This window comes from Marmota monax, unplaced genomic scaffold, assembly GCF_021218885.2.
Source record: "Marmota monax isolate L192 unplaced genomic scaffold, Marmota_monax_Labrador192_F-V1.1 WCK01_AAM20220418_F8-fsc00011, whole genome shotgun sequence".
In the NCBI taxonomy this organism is placed as follows: domain Eukaryota; kingdom Metazoa; phylum Chordata; class Mammalia; order Rodentia; family Sciuridae; genus Marmota; species Marmota monax.
In genome coordinates, this window is record NW_026693082.1 from 16,750,442 (window position 1) to 16,770,983 (window position 20,542).

Sequence of the window (20,542 nt, forward strand, 5' to 3'; positions counted from 1 at the left end):
TGTACTAAAAGCATAAGAAAAGTAAAAAAACACACATTAACTTCAAAAAAAAATGTACCCGGGAAGAAGGAAAGGGAATGAATGGGTCAGGGAAGGTAAAATTAGACACACAACTGCTATGTTCTGAATTGTGGCCTCCTTGGTTCATACATTGAGGCTATAACCTCCACTGTGCCTGTATCCAGTGATGGGACTCTAAGGAGGTAATCAAAGGTAAGCAAGGTGGTTAGAGTGGAGACAGCCTCCTGATGGGAAGAGGCATCCTTCCTCCTGCTCTGTGTACATGTACCACGAAAGGCCATGCAAGGTCACAGCAAGCCAGGAAGAGAGTCCTCACCAGGGGCCAAAACCATAAGCACCCTGCTCTTGAACATCCCGGCTTCCAGAACTATAGGAAAATAAATTTCTGTTGTTTAAGCTACACAATCTATGGTATTCTGCTATAGCAACCCAGGCTAATACAATGGCAAAACATTGGCATTTGTTAGATCTAAATAGCGGCTCTACAGGAGTTTCTTATATTACTCTCTGTGCTTTTTATTTTATTCTAAATATTCCTCTAGATGTCTGCAGTCATTGTATAATCTGATGCTACGAGGAGAACATCAGAATTATAGTCACACTTAGAACAATGCTACAGAAAACTCAGTTTTCCCTGGAGGTCATTAAGTTTTATAACGTTTCACTGAATAGAGTCTCCTAATATGGAGGGTTACTTTTGCCAACTAGTGAGGTCACATGAGATGCCACCAGGAGATTGGAAATCTGACAGGCACTGATGCTCTTCTCCTACATTGAGTCCCTTCCTGGCCAAGAAGTAAATGCCCAAGAGGATGGATACTATCACTGGTTTTTTGTTCCATTCCTTAAATATTAGAAAAACAGACTGTGCTGGTTCCAAACCTGTCACCCAAACCTGTTGACATGCCATCATTCAAACAGCAAGAGGTGTGTTCTGTGCTATCCATATCCCAGTGTACTAAAGACTGTGATCCTTGGTGTGCAGCCAACAGATTAACACGATCACATTGTAAGCACTCAACAAGACAGTCATTAAACAAAGAGTTTGCATTTTGTATATTACTATTTGATTTTTAGTTCAGCATTTATGAGTTGCTTAGGCATTACCGCATGAAACAGGACAAAAACTAAACCAAGATGTTTTAGATTGGAAGTCATTATCCTGGAATGGGGACATGGTGCCAGTGGATCTTAAAGTTTATAGCACATCAGGATCACTAGGAAGACTCAATGAAACTCAGATTGCCGAGCCCCACCCCCAAATTCCTAATTCCAGAGGTCTAAAGTGAGGCTCAAAAACCTGAATTTCCAGCAAACTTCTAGTTGATGCTGATTACAGTGGTTTGGAGATGACATTTTGGGAATTGCTGGTCTAGCCCTTCAGGGATACTTGGAGAAAGTAAAGTAAGGTTTCCCTTCATCTGAATCCTATTTTATTCCTACATGTAGAAATATATAATATGTCATAACAAAAATGTACAGTGACATATATAACAACCATGTTATCCCTTAAATTATAAATTCATAAAATGAAAAATATTAATAGCTACCAATGAGTGTTTATTGGGAGCAGGTCACTGTGGTAACCGCTTATGATACATTGCTTATTTTAATCTTCACAACAAATCTGTAAGGTGAGATTATCCCTATTTTCCAGATGAGTAAGCTGAGCCCCAGAGAGGTTAAGAGACTGGCCAGCTAGAAAGTGGTGACACTGGCGTCTGTACCCATGTCAGGCTTCAGAACCCAAGCACTCGACTTTTGTTCCATATTGCCTTTACCTCTGGAATAACCAATGGGGCTTTTCCTGACCCCACCTCAATCCACAAACCTGATAGCTGATTACAATTTAGAGCAACGACAAGTACAGCCATCAAGTTCATACTGAGAAGCTGGTAATGGGGAAAGGCAATATAGAATGTGCTTCCTCTCCCCTGAAATGAACCACTCACCCTGCTGAGAGGAAAGAAGACCAGAAGAAACAAAATTGAAGACATTAATAAAAGATCCAGGTAGCATTCTTCTTCTTGATCTCCCAAACCACAAAAAAGATTCCTCCGCAATACATTCATTTCCTACCTCAGTCTCAGGGGCATCATTTGCAAACACAATAAAGAAAATGACTAACTGCAGTTTCGAGGAAATATTTTGGCATCCTTTGGTTTGGTTCTCTCTGGTGAGTGAGATATTTCAGAAAATGTTGAAGTCCCAAAGTTTAAGAGGACACAACAGAAGACACCAATAGTTTCTTAGCGGTCCTAGAAGTTTGGTGATAAAAAAGAAGAACAAGGAGGGGCGGAGGAGGAAGAAGAGGAGGAGGAGGAGATATGTGGCCAGATTGGCCCAGTCACAAAGCTAATAAAATGTCAAGAACACAAAGACTGGGAAAATGGAGACAAGCTGCTCTTTAAATAACTGGGAGCAAAGTGCCATCTTTCTTTTTAAAGTTGATGGCATGTTTATTCTTTAGATTTTTATAGTTTTCCTAAGTTTTAAGGAAGGAAAATGTGAAACCATTAAATACTAAATGGACAGAGTATTAAAATGAAGGCACTTTGTTTTATTGTTCTGAAAACCCTAATGAGCTCCAGACTATTAACTATATTCCATCAGTTTTTGAAAGAAGAAATGTCCAATGCATTTCCAGAAGGCAAGTTAGATTGATAGCTACTTAATTTATCTTAGAATTATAAAATTTAAAAAATATGCTAAATGCATAGAAAAAAAAATGGCACATTATACTCTTCCTTTAGGGTATGTCCAGATCAAAATCGTCTTGCTTTCTGTGATAAGGCTTGTTATGGTTTGGATATGAAGTGTCCCTCAAAACCACTCTTGTTAGGCAATGGAGAAATATTCAGAGGTGAAATTATTAGATTATGAGAGCTGTAACCTAAATAAGGGATTAATTCTTTTGATGGATTAACCATTTGAATAGATTACTGGGTGGTGACTGTGGGGCATGACTAGAGGAAGTAGGTCACTGGAAGCATCCTCTTGGTGATTATATTTTATCTCTGGCTTCTGGCTCTCTGTCTGTCTGCTTCCTGGTTGTCAGGAGCTGAGCCAACTCCTCCACCACGCCCTTCTGCCATGATGTTCTGCCTCACAACCTGCCCAGAGCAATGAAGTTGGCCAACCAGGGACTGAACCTCTGAAACCATGAGCCAAAATAAATTTATCCTCTTCTAAGTTGTTTTTCTCATGTATTTTGGTTACAGAAACAAAAAGCTGACTAACTTTAGGCTTTTAGCGACATTAACCTTATAAAACTACTGCCTCAGTCTATAAGAGGTCATTCTGCTACATGGCTGATGATGTCAGCTTAGTTGACATTGATCTTATATGCATCTGGGGTTGAGCAACCTAATATCTAATTAGCATCAGTGTTCATGCATAACTCAGAATTAAATATTAAATTGATTCTTATGCCTCTTTCTCATACTGAACTTGTAATTGGCAAATCCTGTCAAATCCACCTTCAAAATTCATCTCAAATCCAGCCTGTCTACCTTTACCACCTCTACCATAGGTCAAACCACCAGCATCATTCACTTAGACTATTGAATTGGGCTTCATTCTGCTTCTGTTTCTACAGAATATTCTGCCCAGGGTGGTCAAAGTAATCTTTCAAAAACCAAAGTTAGGTTATCTCCACAGCTCAAACCTTCCAATGACAACCCATGTCACTTGGAATAAAATCCAACGTCATTACAACAGACTGCAAAGTTCAACTAGCTCTGACACTGAGACATCTCTCAGACCTAATTCCTACCTCTCTTTCAGTGTTTTGTAGACTTGACCATCTAAATGCTGCACAGGAATCACAGTACTTTAAACCTTTTTCTCCTTCCTCAAAATCCTCCCATTCTCACTCCTAGCTGATAGCTTTGCTCCCAATGTGCTAAGAAAGCAATATCAATTAGAAGAAAGTTCCTTGCTCCCACCTCCATATTTACCACCTACAAGCATCTGTGCCATTTTCTTTGCCCTCCCACTGGACACACTGGCCATGCTTCTGCTCAAAGCCAATTTCTCTTCTTGTTCACTACATTCCTTTCCTCTCACCTCCATCAATTCTCTCTTCTCACTCCTAGCTCATCAATTTCCCCCGCCTCCTGGATTAGTCTCATCACTACACAAACATGCTATAGTTCTCCCTTTCTAAAAATAAAACCACCCCATGGCAACAAAACCTCTCTAAAAAGATGTCGATACTTCCTCTCCTCTCATTCACTCTGGATCCCACCTCAACTACTCAAAGTAAATTTTTAAATCTAATGTGTCAGAATGTACCTTGCATGACCCATCAGCATTTTTTACATAATCCATCACTCACTCCTGGAACAATTTCTTCACTTGACTTCCAGGATGTCACAAAAATTCAGGTTTTGCTCCTGGTCACCTACTTTCCTCCACCCCACTCATTCCTTCTCCCACTCCTAGTCTTGGCTTCTCTGACATCGCCTATCATGCTTCCTTCTCCCTAACTAGCTACACAAATTGGTCTTGTTGTTGTTCCTCAGGTTTATCTCCTTAACAAGCTCTATCATTGTTCTTATCTCTACCTGGGGTACTCTTCCTTCAGCTCCTTTCAGTTTTTGATCAGTGTCACATAATGAATGATCCCTTCCCTGACCCCATACTTGAAATGGCAAAATCCACTGCCCTTCAACTTCTTTTTCTCCATGGAGCTTACCACCTTCTAAAATATAACAAAATTTACTTATTTGATTCAGGTCTTCCATTTGGCCAGAATATGGCCACTTCATCATTAAAAAGGCATTTACCAGATAGCTTTGATTCCAGATACCTAGCAATATGCATTTAGTAAATAATCATCAAATTAATGAAGCTAGTAGTCTTAGATTCTAGCATAAAGTTAAAAGATATATCGCTACTAAGGACTATACATTAAAAAGAAGAGACATACCAAAATAATGAGCAAAAATGTTCAATAATAAAAAGTGTATACTAAGTTCCCAATACATTGTTCACTGTACAGCAAGCTCTGACATTCATTGTCTCTAGAATGATGTCCATGGTCATGTTGGGAGATACTTAACCATTCTTGAAAAGAGATGCCCCTCAAATCCTTGAGTCAGTGCTCTATATAACTAAATGAGTAGAGAGAATTAGATCCTGCTTGACACATACAGTCACTGGTCCTTAAATGCTGCCATCCCATTAGTAGTTTGCTCTTAAATTTTTCCAACTCTTCACATGAACATGGTTATTTTATAGAAACAATTCTAAAGCAACACAAGCAGCCGGATCATTTCAAGCCAAACTAATGACTCCAGAACATGCAAGGCATGACTTCTCTGTACAAATCCACTTCAGAGCAGGGGTCAAAATCATTAAACTGATGGTAAGCTTGAATCACTAGGTCCAGAGTGCCCCATGACTCCAGAGGATTGAGATTTGTAAGAAAGAATGCTAGATGCAGGGAACATGTATAAACACTCTAGAAGATTCTTTATACAAATGCCTTTTGTCTGAAATCAAAACTCAAAAAAATAGGACTCAAAGTTCCTACTTTTAAATGAAAAATATCTTTTCAAAGACTTTTAAGAGTTAATTGTAAAAGGAAAAAATTCTAAGCATGAAGTAAGAAGATATCAGTGCTTGACTTGAGTAAGTATTCTATTAAATCTTTTCTTTTCTGTTTAAAATGTTCCCTAGAAGGGTCCAGTTCCTTTAAGTGTAAAAGTTCAAGCTTAACAATTTCTGAGAGCTTTGGTGTTGGTATGATGACCAACTTTCTCCTACCTTCTACACCTCTCACCCCTGAAGAAGTGTCTTTCTTGAGAACTGAGTTGTAAGTGACTTGGCCATAGGATGTGCCACAGGAGATGAAGATGAGAATCCATGTTTGCTGAGTTTTAACTTCAAATTTAAATATAAGGTCTGCTGTAACAAGGAAATCCTCCTCCACAGACCTAGACAGCTCCTCACCAAACCACTTCTGTTCCCCTTGGGCACACATCTATACTACATCCCCCCAGCCTTTCTTGCAGTCAGGTACACCAGCCCATGGAAGGTGAGGGGAAATGGAGCATGCCACCCCCAGGCCTCACCTACGGAAAAGCTTTCCAGGCAATGCTAGCTTGACACCAATGGGCATAACAACCTTAAAAATCCTGGGTCAGACGCAGCAGAGCTACAGATGAAAGGACCCCAGGAAGGAGCCATGAACCACTACTTAGAATTGTACATTTAAAGAGAAACAACTTGGGACATGACATAGATAATAAAATAAACCTTTGGTAAGTCGTTGTTGTTGTTACAGCAGCTCTCATTATCTTAACAAACATAGTTCATAGATTTAAAGTAAATTTCTAATAACTGATCCAGTTAAGGTAGCAACTGTACAGCAAACTCTAACATTCATTGTCTCTAGTATTCAAATCCAACGTGCTTGCAGCATCTGTAAGTAGGCAGACAGCAGGGTCTGCCTTTCAATGTCTAAAGCCTTCAGTGAGCTCAGAACTTGAGCCTTCTATAAATAAGAAAAAAGTTTGCTGTTGCTAGTGTTGAATAAAAATACTCAAGGCCTTTTTTACTCTTAATATCTCTTCTCCCAAACCCAACCTTGGAGAAGCCAGAAATATTGGAAAGAAGAGAAACCAGCTAGGAAGAAAAGGAAACTATCCTTGAGCCATGGATGAGACCTGGGCAAGGTGAGGGAGAAGCTTTGGATTCAACATAAAATTGAAGTTCCATTTTTCATGGACAGGACTTTCAAAGGATAGAAATAGGTCAGTGATCAAAATGAAGAAAAGGGGGAAAAAAACAGATGGGAAAACAGAAAACAAACATAAACATAAAAGATATATATATATCACATCATTTCAATAATCATATTAAAAGTAAATGATCTAATTCCCTAGTTAAAAGGTAAGGATTCTCAAATTGGATAACCCAACATCATATCACTTATAGGAAATCATACCTTAACAAATTAACATTATAAGGAACAAGAAAAATGACATCACTACAGATTTGACACATATTAAAATTACAACAAAAGAATATTATAAGCAATTTAACACCAATAAATTTGGCATAGGTAGAATTGACCAGTCACTCAAAACATACAAATTATCAACACTCTTTTGTGAAACAAAAAATAGATAACATAATTAATTCTATACCTATATCAAATTTTGAATTTATAGATTAAAAACTTCCCACAAAGAAAACTCCTGGTCCAAATGCTTTTACTGGTGAGTTCTACCAACATTCAAGAAGAATAAAATCTATTTACACTAACTCTTTCAGAAAAGTCATCCAGATAGGAAAAGAACAGGTAAACCAGTAAATCTTCTGTTATTCACAGATGATATACTCATTTATGTGGAAAATTCAATGGAATCTGCAAAAAAATCTTTTTAAAGTAAAACTAATAAGTAAATTTAGCAAGGTTATAGGCTATAAAATCAATATCCCCCCAAAACACCTTGTATTTCAAGCAATGAACACTTGAAAATTGAAAATTTAAAATATTTATAATGGCAAAAATATGAAATAGGTATAAATCTTCAAAAGATTACAAGATCTAGAAACATAGAACTATAAAAACTGCTGGAAAAAAAAACTTTAAAAGAATACCTATCTATTTAGATGTATACCAGGACCACAGTTTAGAAGACTTAATTTTGTTAGATATCAATTCTTCCCAAATTGAACTAGAAAACCAGTATAATCTATAGTGGAGCTCCTAGTAGGCTTTCTGTGAAAAACACAAGTAGAGGCAAAAACTATAAAACAGTTTTAAAGCAATTTAATAAGAAAGGTATAGAATGTATAGAATCTTCTCAAAATATATAATGCAGATTCTGAAAAAAATGAAAAAGCATTCCATGATCTTGAAAGGGAAGGATAAATGTAAATTTTTTTAATTCTCAAAATATTAATGTACAAATTAAATGCAATTTCAATAAGTAGCCCAACACTTTTTTAAATTGAGTATTCAAAATTGTATGTGAAAGAAAATATAACCAAAAAGTGTGAAAAAATGGTATGGAAAGATTTTTCTTACCAAATTTCAGGATTTATTATGAAGCCATAAGCTCAAATAGGAACAAATAAATGGAGCAATAAAACAGAACAGATACTCCAAAAATACATCCCGGTATAAATAAGTGTTTAATATATTATAAAGGTGATATATATTCAATAAGTTAAAATGATAGATTATTTAATATAATCACTAGTAAATCCTAGGTAGTCATCTACAAGAAAATAAAAATGAACTATGTCCTTTAATGAATACAAAAATAAGTTTCAAAAGGATTAAAGTTTTAACAAAATTAAGAATATCTTTTAAAAAATCTCATCACTCTCATTACCCAAGAGTATCTCAAAATTGTGACTACTTCTTAACTATGACTAGAAATCTAAAAGCTAAATCTGGCTGCATTCAACTACATAAAAAAATTTAAAGTTATTGAAGAGCAACGGACCTCATAAACAAAGATAATGTACAAAAAGTTGGAAAACATTTATAACAGGTAATAAATAAAAGCTTATTTTATAATATGCAAAAATCTCTTCTAAATAGAAGAGAGACAAAAACCCAGTAAAATAATGGGCAAAGAATTTGCAGATGAGTAAATCAACAACCAAATAAAAAGATGTACAAATTCACAAAGCAATAAGTATAGGTATGCAAATTGCAGTAACAACATGGTCATTACCTTATATCCCTCAGGTTGACAAAAATTATAGAACCACAATCACTTATACAGGTTAAGACAGAACAAAAAGAATACTTAAAAAAAAAAAGGAATATTCTGAGATACTGCTGGTGGAGACAGGAAGTGATTTAACCTTTGGAGAGGCAATCTAGCATCATCTCCTATAAAAGAAACTGTGAGATACACACACACACACACACACACACACACACATACACACACACACATATATACATATACAAATTGGAATATTTACTCAGCAATCAAAGAAAATAAAATCATGGCATTTGCAGGTAAGTGGATGGAGTTAGAGAAGATAATGCTAAGTGAAGTTAGCCAATCCCAAAAAAACAAATGCTGAATGTTTTCTCTGATATAAGGAGGCTGATTCATAGTGGGGTTGAGAGGGGGAGCAAGGGAGGATTAGACTAACTCTAGATAGGACAAAGGGATGGGAGGGGAAGGAAGGGGGCATGGGGATAGGAAAGACAGTGGAATGAGATGGACATCATTACCCTAAGTACATGTATGAAGACATGAAAGGTATGAATATACTTTGTATACAACCAGAGATATGAAAAATGGTGCTCCATATGTGTAATATGAAGTATAATGCATTCTGCTGTCATATATACAAATTAGAATTTTTAAAAACATATATTCACACCCAGCAAAAACATTCATGGCTATTCTATAAAAATAAGAATATTTATTTGTAAATATGTAAATAAAAAGATATTAATTGCAGCATTGTAAATGGGGATAAAAGAAGAAAAACAAAAGCAATGCCCATCAATAGGAAAATGGCTTTATAAAAATTCCAGTCATTAAAAATAGTGAATTGTAGTCTACTAGATGACTTGGAGAATGTTTAAATGAGACATTTTTGAATGAAAAAAAAAACTAAATCCATAAAACATGTAACATATGAACCTACTTTCATTAAAAATAAATCACATATACAGCTTTGTGGGTATACATAATGTGTGAATGTATACATATTTGTATTTTATATGGAGATTACATGAGGATAGTAGATATATAAATATATATCATTTAAAAAGATATATATATATATAATTTTAAATATTTTAAGGAAAAAAAGATGAAATCACCAATAATAATAAAATGACTTCTCCAATCATCAAAGAAATCCAAAAAAATAATGATAAGATTTTTCCTTGGAGGATTAGAGAATATTTTAAAAATTGGTAATATCCACTGGTTGTGTAGATGTAAAGAATTAAATACTTTCAAGTGTTTGTAAGTGTAAATTATCAGAACCTTACTGGAGGATACTTTTGCAGTGTTTATGAAGAGCCTTTAAATAACCACCGTGCAATCAGACATAAATATATATTTTTTAAAAAGAATGTAATATCAAGAAATTGTAAGCAAATTAATGAATGAAACAATGTATGTAAATTGTATAGCACAAGCTTAGAATATCAACTAGCACTCAGAAAATGTCCTGACTGAAGGATTAATTAATCAAGGGGGAGCCTAGCTCACTAAGACAGAAAAACATGATAAAGTATTTAACAAATGGCACTAGCATCCTGGAATGGAAAACAATGCAAATTTTCAAAATGATACTGGGAATCTATATTCATGACCTAGAAAGACACTCCCAAAACACAAAATTTTATTAAAGAGAAAAAGAAAGTTGTGAAGCTGAATCCATTCTTGAAAAATGTATTGCAACTGCATTTTTGTAGAAAAAAATCTGGAAAACTGTGCACAAAATAATAACAGTAGTCATATCTGAGTGGTGGAAATTTTTTGATGTTCTTTTTTTTTTTAACTCCATTCTTTCAGTTTTTCCATGAGAGTGCATTTTTGCATAGCTTTTAAACTTTCCAAAGCATAACAGTATGGATGAGTGTTGGGATATGGAATAAGAATTCCTGCTCCAAACTTAATAGCAATGTAACATTAGATATTTGAATGTTAAAAATTTATTTTCTCATCTGTTCATTAATACCATAAAACGAAAGTACCCATCTCCTGGTCCTTCTTAGACAATTGACATTTACTGTACATGAATTCACAGCAAAATCAGAAGGAGGGTGCATGCTGACCTTAGTTCATGCTAGCAAAATTTTTATGTTGTTCTAATGCATATTTAAAAGACTGGAACAGACGTAGGAACTTACATGGTTATTTTCAAACATCTCATGACTTGAAAGAACAGGTGTTGGAGAAAAGTGTGTCTACATATTTGCTAGGCAAGCATTCTCAAGTTTCTTTTCTAATCGTGGAAAAGATGATACATTAATGGAACTATTACCCCTACTTTCTGAAAACAGTCAAGCAACCAGATGCATGAAATCCACATTCAGGAGCAATGAAGTCATGGGTAAGAGTCCCAAGCATTCTAGCAACGAAGCTAAAAGAGTTGCATAGCCTACAAGTCTCAGCAAGTTTTCCCAGGTCCACCATGTACCTAATAAAACTTTTCCAAGGACTACTGAAGAATTTCCAATTCATCTATCATGACCTTTGGATCAACTCCAACAAAACACAAAGTGTCCCTGATGGGGATGTTTAGGGATGCAATTGTTGCATGCATGGAAATATTTGATTCACAGATGGAAAGAGGAAAGAAGGAGAGGACATTCAGTTCTGGGACCAAAAGACTACAGTGACAATGAAGAGTAGAAAGTGGGATGGATGCCTCCACTTGCCTTGGGGGGGGGGGGGAAGAGAAGGGAGGAAAGTGAGACTTCACAAGGAGCTTCTGCATCACACACCAGCCCAGCGCCAGCACCATTCTTGGGTGCTGTGAATTCCTTTCAAATGAAAGCAAGTGATACTGCTTCAAGAATGAACAAGAAAGCTGAGCATTGAGGATAGTTCAGTGTGGAGTTAAACAAAAATGATGCAAGACAACGCACTTTTTTATTGGGGGGCAGGGGGCAGGTACCGGGGATTGAACTCAGGGCACTCGACCACTGAGCCACATTCCCAGTCCTATTTTGTATTCTATTTGGAGACAGGGTCTCATTGAGTCGCTTAGTGTCTCGCTTGTTGCTGAGACTGGCTTTGAACTCCCAATCCTCCTGCCTCAGCCTCCCAAGCTGCTGGGATTTCAGGCATGTGCCACCGCGCCCAGCCAAGCCAACCCTCTTAAAAGTCAGCCGTCATCTACAGCCTGGGCTTGTGCAATGGCCTCTTCACTGCCCTCCCTGTTTACCTCTTGCCTTCCATTAGTTCACCTTCCAGAGTGATCTTCTTAAACCACAAATCAGATCATGTGCTAAAGGTTTCTCTTCACAGTTACAATATCCAAAGTCACCAACGGTGGCCTAGAGAGTAATGATGATTCTTAGTTTTCCTTTTACAAACTTGGTTTACGGCTATGGAGGGTACACCCTACCCCACACTCCCATGGATCATTCCTTTGCTTGATCCAGGTCTCCTGTCAAACATCTGCTGAAAGACTCCATCTCTGTTGAAGAATGGTGTTCTATCCCCAGTCCCTGCTTTGATTTTTTTTCTAATGCTTTATCACTATCCATTCCATCACATTTTTATTTCTTAATATCTTGCTGGTTGGAATTATGCCCTGCGATGGCATCACTTGGTCATCTTCACTTGCTTGCTCCCAGCACTGACAGCCATGCCTGGCACTGGGCAGAGGCTCAGGCAACAATCAATAAATGAATGAATGGGCAAGTGAATGATTCTCTGGCCCTGCCTGGCCAGTATTCATTCAGGCTGCACTTGTACTGAGCATTACTTGAGCTAGTGATTTGTAGAATCCATGACAACAAGTACAACATTTACACTATCAAACTAAATTTGTCTTTTCCTTCTGATGACTTTGCCAGGTTCGAGTTGTCATGGGCATTGTCTGTGGAAAATGCCTCTAAGACAAGCCCTGAGTATGGCTTTCTGGCAGTCAACTTCTATATATGGGAGCTTCCCCAGCCCCATGGTTCAGGCTTGAGGGTCTTTGCCTACCTATTAGACACCCGTAACCTCGAACTTTGCCTCTCTGCATGCAAGAGCTGAGCAAGGAACTAAGAGTCAACCTGACCTTGTGCTTCTTATTAAAATGTCCTGAAAAATACACAATACAAAAAAAGAAATCACCCAAATCCCAGCACATCCAATTTCTGTTGAAACAAGCCATACATTGTCACCGAAGTAAGGAAATTGAGTCTCTGAGTGTTAAAAGGATGTGCCTGAGTTTGTGTCACTGGTGTCAATGCCCAAATGCCTAGCTCCACATCTGTCTGGCCCCCAAATCTAGGTACCTTCTAAAACATAAAGGATGCCAGTTTTTAAAAGGAAAATGGATTTTTCTAAACTTTTTAAATGGCTCATGTCCCAAAGGAGACCTGAAAAACATATTCTTGACTGGATGGTAAACAGTTGTCAACAACAGCTCCCCAGTGACTCAAATTCCAACACAGCCTATCAACCAGTTCGGTTTTCCCCAGCTTTAAAGACAGGCTATAGATGGATGGATATACTTCGGCCACACCTCAGCTGAGAACTCCTCCCTTGGCCTGGAATAAGAGGCACATCTGCCTTTGTTCTTCTGTTGCCAATAAATGGTTGCTCTTGAATAATTAAACAGGAAGAAAAAGCTGACCTTTAGTGCAACTCTCAGGGAGCGTAACAGGTACCACTTAAATTACTCACAAACTAAATTTCTGTTTTCAGGTCTCAGAACCTGTCAGCAAGACTGCTGTGGGAGAATCTCCATCCCCCGTGGGAGGTTCAGGGAGTAGCTCCCCAAAGTTCGTGTTTCACTTTGTCTCAAAGTAGACGCTTGGGATCCCAGCTAAGAGACCCGAAGCACTCAAAACTGTAAGCCTAAACAGCATCTGACATCCCTAGGCTTTCGGGGATGGGGACACACCACATTGAGCCCTTCTCTTAAAAGTCTTAACCTGGGGATTGCTAAACTTGCATGCAGAGAGCTGCACAAACACTCTAGCTCAATTCTCACTGCACCCAGCCTTGAACTTCACAAGGGAAGTCCACCATCTGCTTTTGGTTGTCTCTTGGCTTCCCTCTACCACCAATTTAACCCAAGGTACCATTTATGGGTCTGAAAAATGGCATCACGTCTCTCAAGATTCTTCATGATATCCACCCCAGAGCAGGTGGAGAGGAAAATCCTGAGAGAATGAAGATATAGGATGGCTGGTCACCCTGAAAGCCTACCCTCCAAGGCTTTGCTCATCCCCTGGTAGAGATGCTGGGCTCCAGGATGTGTGGGTGCAGGCTGAGATCCAGGGGGATGTCAAACAACTATTTCTTAGGGGTGAGGAGGCTTGTCTTACATCCTGAAAGAACAGAGAGGTCACCTGGGGCAACTACTCCTCTGGTTTCTGTCTCTATAGTTTTGCTTTTTCCAGAATGTCATATAAATGGAATTCTATAGTATGTAGTCTTTGGAGTCCATTTCTTTTATTCAGCATAATGCATTTGAGATCCATTTACATTATTGCTTATATCAACAGTCCTGCCTTTTTTATTGCTGGCAGTATTCCATTGAATGGATATACCATCAGTTGAAAGATATTGGGGTTATTTCTAATTTTTAGAGATCGTGTATAAACCACTATAAATATCTACCTGTGGATTTTATGTGAACATAATGTTTCCTTTCTCTTGGGTAAATATTGGGGAATGGTGCTGCTGGATCTATAGTGAGTGTATTGTTTAATTTTATAAGAAACTGACAAATTGTTTTTTAAGGTGTCTGTATTATTTTGTGTTCCCATCAGCCATGAATAAAAGTTTCCATTGCCTTTCATCCTTACCATTCTTGATATTGTTAGTTTGTCTTTAATTTTTACTTTAATTATTCCAATATGTTTGTAGTGTTATATCATTGTGGTTTTATTTCACATTTCCCCAATAACTAATGATGTTAGTTAGCATATTTTCATGGCTTGTTTGTTTTCTCATTGTTGAGTTTTGGTAGTTCTTCACATACTCTGAACACAAGTCTTCTGTCAGGTATGTGATTTAAAATATTTTCTTCCAATTTATTACTTGTTTTCATTCCTTTGGTGTCTTTCCTACAGTAAGAAGCTTTAAGTTTGATAAAATCTAACATCAAATTTTCCTTTTATGGATTGTTCTTTTGGTGTCAAGAATTGTTTTTGATAATCTCAACCCAGAACAGTCTGCCAATATCAAACACATTTCATAAGCATTATTAAAAATAAAAAGAATAGCCAAGTGCCGTGGCACGCACCGATAACCCCAAAGTTGAGGGAGACTGAGGCAGGAGGATTGTAAGTTCAAAACCAGCTTCAGCAACTTAGCAAGGCTGTAGGCAACTCAGCAAGACGCTGACTCAAAAATTAAAAAAATAAAAAGGGCTGAGGATGTGGATCAGTGGTGAAGCACCCCTGGGTTCAATCCCTGGTACAAATAAATAAATAATAAAAATAGAAGAATACAAGAAGTTAGGGAAGTGCCCCAAGACCTCACCAGGAAGTAGCTGAGCTGAGATCAGCACTTCATCCAGGAGACCCTTACAGGAACGTAGCATGTTTAAATAGAACTTTATAGTCTTCAAAATACCTCCTTAGCCATGAATACATGGAAGTATACCGGGTGAGGGAAGAGCACTCAGGACCGACATTGGTACTGGCCACAAAGGAGAAGCTGAATAAATATTTGTTGAATTAAATTACAGAATGGACGAAACGACAAGAGAGCCCAAAACCCAGGCAGTTGGGAAGAGGAACTGGAGAGTGTGCTGTAGACATGTTCAGAGAGGGGGCTCAGTTCCAACCACTCACCTCTGCTGGCCTCAGGCCATGTCTAAGATCCAGCAAGGCTATAAAACCCAAATTCCCAGATAACTGAAACAAGTTTTAAAAATAAAAGGCAGCTAAACCAACAACTACCTGTCACTACCCTAATTTCCATATTCCTCTTTGCTTTGCATCCTTGAGTTGTTCCCTTACTTTCTTGAGAGCTCAAATATGCACTTGAAAGAATGTTTGTTATGGTCCATCCAGCATTTCCAAGTGCTTTTAGCAGGAGGGTTTCGGGTTATCTGGTTTGCCTCTATTACTGGAAACTGAACCACACTTTAAAAAAACAGTATGTTTTTCAGGGTAATGGAATTCTACTTCATGCACTTAGCCTAACATTACTCACCTAAAGTCACCCTACTTCAATATGTACTTGAAAAACCTACACCCAGTGAGTATATGCTCTGTCCTGTCTCCACCTCCCTGCCATAGGTCCACCTCCCTTCCCATACTAACACTCACTGAGGTCCATTTCCCCTTTCCTTCTCCTACTTCACTTCAGAGATCCTTCATCCCCTGTTCTCAAATTTGGGGAATCAATTGCCCAGCCCAAACCAAAACAGCATTCTCCCCAGTAACAGCTCAGTGCACAGACCAAACCAGATCATAGTCTCCTCCTTGATAGTTTGCAAAGTGTTTTTATAAACTATCATCTCATTTTAGTCTTCTTATTATCCCAGGACATAATAGAATAATACTGACCTTATTCTAAAGAAAGGGAAGAGGCTCAGAGGACTCAAGTAGTTTGCCTTTTCAACAGAGAAAGTGGTGGAGGTGGCTTCAATTCCAAGTCTCCTAGATGGATATCCATTTACCTTGGATCACAGCAGTCAGTACCAGACGGTAGGGAAGGGATAACTAGAATGTGTGTGTGTTTTTTTAATATATTTAGTTATAGATGGACAGAATATCTTTATTTATTTTTGTGTGGTACTGAGGATTGAACCCAGGGCCTCACACATGTGAGGCAGGCACTCTACCACTGAGTGACACCCCAGCCCCTAGAATGTGTTTCTTAAATGCTCTTTCCCATAACTAAAAGAGGGAAGATGATGAAGAAAATTTTGATATTAGGTTTATTAAGCTGATTGGATCCTATTTAATGGCCTGTGGATGCTAGAACAGGGAAATATCCAAACTGAATAAAAGCACCGTGGACATTATCAAGTACTTTCCCAATATGAGTACTAGCATTATAGGTGACAAATAGCAGCACTGCTTGTTAAGTTATATATTCTTTTTGCTATATTTTTTATCAATTACCCTAGAGACAGTAACATTTGCATTTCTAGTACATTCTGCAACTGATTAGTGTAATTCTGATACACACTAATATCTGAGAACTATTTCCACTTTTGAAGGAAGGGTCCAAAGGACAGCCAACAAATGTGGGCAAGGGGATTTGATGTGAAAAGCTAGATGAGGGATGAGCAAAGCAATGGGGATCTATAGGGCCAGAGGGCAGGGACTGGTCCCCATCATAGTAACCTCCTTTACCTTACTGCTTGGGGAATGAGTGGTCAGGAAGCAGCTTCTTTCGTGAAGGTTAATTGGCTATTTCACAGCCCTGCCAGCTTCTGAACTCCACACGGCGGCTGGGCATCTCTTACTTTTAAGTTTGTTGCAAGGTTCAGTGTTATTCTGACCATCAGGGAAGGAGGAGGTAGGAGGAATTTCCTGTAATAAAAGTATTTGGCTATCCTTCAGCATCTGTGAAGACATGGTCTTTAGACATAATTGTCAATATTTTAGACCACACAAAAAAAAAGTCAAAAAAAAAACTGAAATCACTGAAACCAATTTTTAGAGTACCCATCATTTTTCTTCAGACCTATTACTAAGAATCTATGACCAAACTTGGCATCAGCTGAAAGAATCAAGGTATCTGTGGATCATAGCTAGAGATGGTCAGGGGAAGCTGGACACAGATCAGATCTCCAGAGCAGTGAACTGGACTCAGGCTGCTGCATTCTCTGCTGATAGATGCATAGGTCAAACAGATGTGCAAGTCAATTCCCTTATATCTATATTTTAAAATATTTAAGCAAAGAATTGCATTCTTGTTTTAATTTTTTTTAAAAAAATCTTTTAAGACTATAATAAGGGTGAAAAGAAGAAATAGCACATTTTTTTGATGTGTATGAAATTTCCACCAAGGAATTCCTATATCATATTATTTTTCAGTAAAATTTTAAAACAAGGTTAATTTATATCTATTTACTTTGTACTATCCTTTATTATGGAATTTATTTATACCTTTGCCATCAAACACTACTGTTTCTGTTTTGTTTTGCTTTGTGTCAAGGAGACTATTTTAAATTTTCTGTGCCACAGCTATCTACTATTGGGGGTAGAGGTGGGGTTGTAGACTCAAGAAATCATAGACAGGTTCCTGAGATCTACAGAATGAGCTCTAAGTAGGTGACTTCAGCCAGGCATTCATAAACCTAGGGTCACCAACACATGTAAATATCTTATCTGGAATATTTCTCTTCAAAGACATACTTACTACTCTTCAAAAATTCAGAACACAGCACCACCCAAGGAGGGCTAAATGCTGCATTTTCTAAAACACTGTTGTCTAAAATATGTTCTGGAAACCACCAGATCCATGAGCTGCTTTGTGGGGGGAGAAAGCAATCTGTGAGCAAATCAATGTGCAAAGCCATGTTTTCTGACAATGAGGATAAAAACAGTAATTATAGCAGTGGCAACTCAGACCCTGGCAACATTATTATTCACAACTAAAATAGGAACAGCAATAGAGATCCCTTTGCTCAGTTCAATTGCACAACCCAAGAGGAAAGACTGAGCAGGTGTCAACACATAACACGAAGAAATTGCTCTGTAGGCTTGCACACAGAGGAAGTATGGAACTTGATCTCTGTCCTTCTTAGCTGCAAAAGGCACAATGTTCCCCAAGAGCAGGACAGAGGGGTCAAGACTCTCTGACAAAAGTTCTCCAGCACACAATCCCTTCCTTCAAGCACTCAACATTTAACAATGATTTTCTTTCTTTGCTTCACTCATTTACTGTCTATGTCTCCAACCTAGAATGTACGCTCCAAGAGAAGAGAACCATGTCATTCACGTTTCCAGTTGACCTAGCAGCCAGCTTGACATAAAACATAAATATTTGTAACTAAGTAAATGGGTGAAGTCCCTGATTAAGGCCTGACTTTTAAGGTCTAAAGTTTACTAAGAGTCATCAAAGAGATGGATTTTCAAGAGAACTGGAAAAACATGTCATGCAAATCCCCAGAACGACATCTAGACCATATCAGTTTTTCTCTGTCCCTTCCCCACAAGCCCATCCTACTTGCATTCCCAAGGTCAGCTTTGTTTCACTGTGTCTCCCAGAACCATTCAAAGGTCACAATGTGGGGGTCACAGGTTTACAGCTGACTTCCAATTTTGCCAGACAACTCTGCTTGTCTTTACATTTTAAATAAATCTTGTTGACTGAGATTCGACTAGGCTCTTCCCTGAGCTGTGCCCTCAGTCCTGGCCAGTCCACATGAGCCTGGGCTCAAGAGGACAAAGCAGCCTTGGTCTTTCAAACATGAGAAAGCAGAGCTTGGTGGAGCCCTGAGGGAGGGCAGAATGGTGTACCCACTCCTCCCGCAAGGGATTGCTCATCTAAAGTGGAAATTGCGCTTATCACTCAGTCTTTTGAACAATTGCTTTTGAACAATTCCCTTCAGAGCAAAGGAACTCATTCTGCAAGCCAAAATGCTGATCAGATAATGAAAGTTAGAAGAGTAATTATAACATCCAACACTTAGGTGGTATGTACCAAGAGCCTGTGCTTTGCTAGGCATGGTTATCACAATCCATCCCCTCAAACACCCTACAATGCAGATCCTGCTGTTGCTACCCTTTTACAGAAGATGAAAGCTCAATACCTATTAAATCAAACAATAAAAACCCAAGGTAACAATCAAAGCAACCCAGGCCCCTTGCTGCTGTCCCACATATCCAATGTAACAAGCAGCAACAGGTAAGATAGAAGGATTGGAGTCCTAGTAAAGTGTCTGCCTCTCCGGGCCACCCAGTGGCACCTGAGAAAGACTCCATGGAATTGATTCAGCTCATTTTGATGCACGTGCTATAGGTCTAAACAGACTCCGGTACCTGCATTAGTCACCGCAGAGCCTTTAATCCATGACTCAATGCATTACTCAGCTCCTGGTACTGGGGAGGAGCGGCGGGAAGTCGAGCTCAGTTATACATGGATGAAAACAATAATAATCTTGAAAACATCTGCACCTGTGAAGAAAGGGCCATAGTTTGAAAACATTGGACTGTTTAAATGTTTGATAATTTGACATTTAAAAGGCTTGCCATGGATCTTATTTTGAAGCACACAGTATCTTCATGTGAGAGATCAAATTTTAAATATTCATCCTATAATTAAGAGTAACCCCAATCAAAAGTGAGTCACTGACCTTTTCTTTAGTGTTTTATTTCAGTAAGCCAGAATAAACACATGAAATTGTTACTATGGAACCAAAGGTACTGAAAGGACCCAGCCTCTCATTAAAAAATTGACACACCAGCAGGAAAAAAAATGATGGATGTTGTAGTTATTTTAGGGAAAATCATATCCCAAATGTTGAGGTTAAGTCAGCCACCCCTTTTCCTCAAGGAAAAAAAAAATTTCCGAAAAATGGTTTGAATTAATGCCATGGATATTTATAACAACAGTCTGGTTAGGGAACTTATTTGCTATTCATCAAGTAAATGTCCCCAAGGATTAAAAGTGCCCAAAGAAAATATTTTTGAAATAATAAATGATATGTCTTTTGGGGTGGGAAGCAGCTATGTTCACATTCAGCAATAAGACTGCTGAGTGCTCAAAGCCCAAGTCCACAGGATGGTACAATTCTGCAGTGCCTTTGGAAAAGATAGCAGGACATGTGTCTCCACTGTCATGACCAAATGACATCCAGGCCTTTCTTAAGTTGATACCCAAGGAGTTGCCCCAGAGTGGTACTCAGATCTAAAATTAGAAAGGCATTGATA